This window comes from Pongo pygmaeus, chromosome 19 (genome assembly GCF_028885625.2).
Source record: "Pongo pygmaeus isolate AG05252 chromosome 19, NHGRI_mPonPyg2-v2.0_pri, whole genome shotgun sequence".
NCBI lineage: Eukaryota > Metazoa > Chordata > Mammalia > Primates > Hominidae > Pongo > Pongo pygmaeus.
In genome coordinates this window covers 74,367,087-74,368,158 of record NC_072392.2, presented here as the reverse complement: position 1 = coordinate 74,368,158, position 1,072 = coordinate 74,367,087, and the positions used below count along the sequence as shown (strand labels likewise).

Genomic DNA, 1,072 nt, shown 5'->3' with positions numbered 1-1,072 from the left:
GAGACCATGACTCCAAATTGAAAATACATGAAGGTGGCACATGATCCGCAAGGTGTAAAGAAAAAGAGAATCAGGATGAAGTACTCTACCCTCACTCAAGCTGATTCACAAGATGTTAAACATGCAGAGAAGTCATAAAAATTAGGGTGAGCAAAGTTCACCCTAAGTTCACTTTGTTGGTTGTCATCACAGTTTGAAAGTAAATTTGTCCCCCAGAAGATAAATCTGTTGCCAGAGGGTTACTGTATGGGGATGATGGTCCTCTGCGGGACTGATCAGCAGCAAGCAGGCTGACAGCAGCTGGTCACACAGGTGGGCTGGAAACAAGTGGTCCTGCAGCAGGTGGTCTCACAGCAGGCTGGGCGGCAGCAGGGCTGGCAGCAGCTGGAGCCACAGCTCTGGTTGAGGCAACCAGGCAGGCAGACACTCGTGGGGTGGTAGCAGGTTCTCCTGCAGTAGACGGGTGCACAGGAGCCGGGCTGGCAGCAGCTGGACCCACAGCTGGTTTGGCCACAGCAGCTGGACCCTCAGCAGGTGGGCTGGCAGCAGGGTGTGCTGCAGCAGGAAGGCTGGCAGCAGCTGGTCACACAGGTGGGCTGGCAGCAGGTTGTCCTGCAGCAGGTGTTTTGACAGCAAGTTGGGCGGCAGCAAGGCTGGCAGCAGCTGGACACACAGCAGGAGGGCTGGCAGCAGAGTGTGCTGCGGCAGGTGGTCACAGTGGTGGGCTTCCAGCAAGTGGTCCTGCAGCAGGTGGTCCTGCAGCATGTAGGCTGACAGCAAGGGGAGCAGCAGTGGGTCATGGTGTCAGGGGTGGAGGGTGGGCTTCTGTTCAGAGGTGAGTTTCCCAGAATCTGATGACCCCTTGTAATCTGGACCTTTTATACACCTGGCCTCCAAAGTTTCCACCAATCAGCAGGACTTTTCCTTGTTGCTGTTTACTTTGTTTTCCACAGTCATTTTGGTATTGTCAAAGGGGACGTTGTTTCCTAAAGGTTATGAATCTTTTGAAAGTAAGGGTTTAATCTGTTGCTTAATTGTAGTTTACTCATAGAAAGTTTGTTTTCAATAAAAG

At 52.3% G+C, this 1,072-nt stretch overlaps 1 pseudogene; it reads right to left on the bottom strand.

The window, feature by feature from the left end:
* Window positions 1-275: 275 nt before the first annotated feature.
* On the bottom strand, window positions 276-800 carry LOC129017682 (keratin-associated protein 9-2-like; annotated as a pseudogene).
* Window positions 801-1,072: the final 272 nt, after the last annotated feature.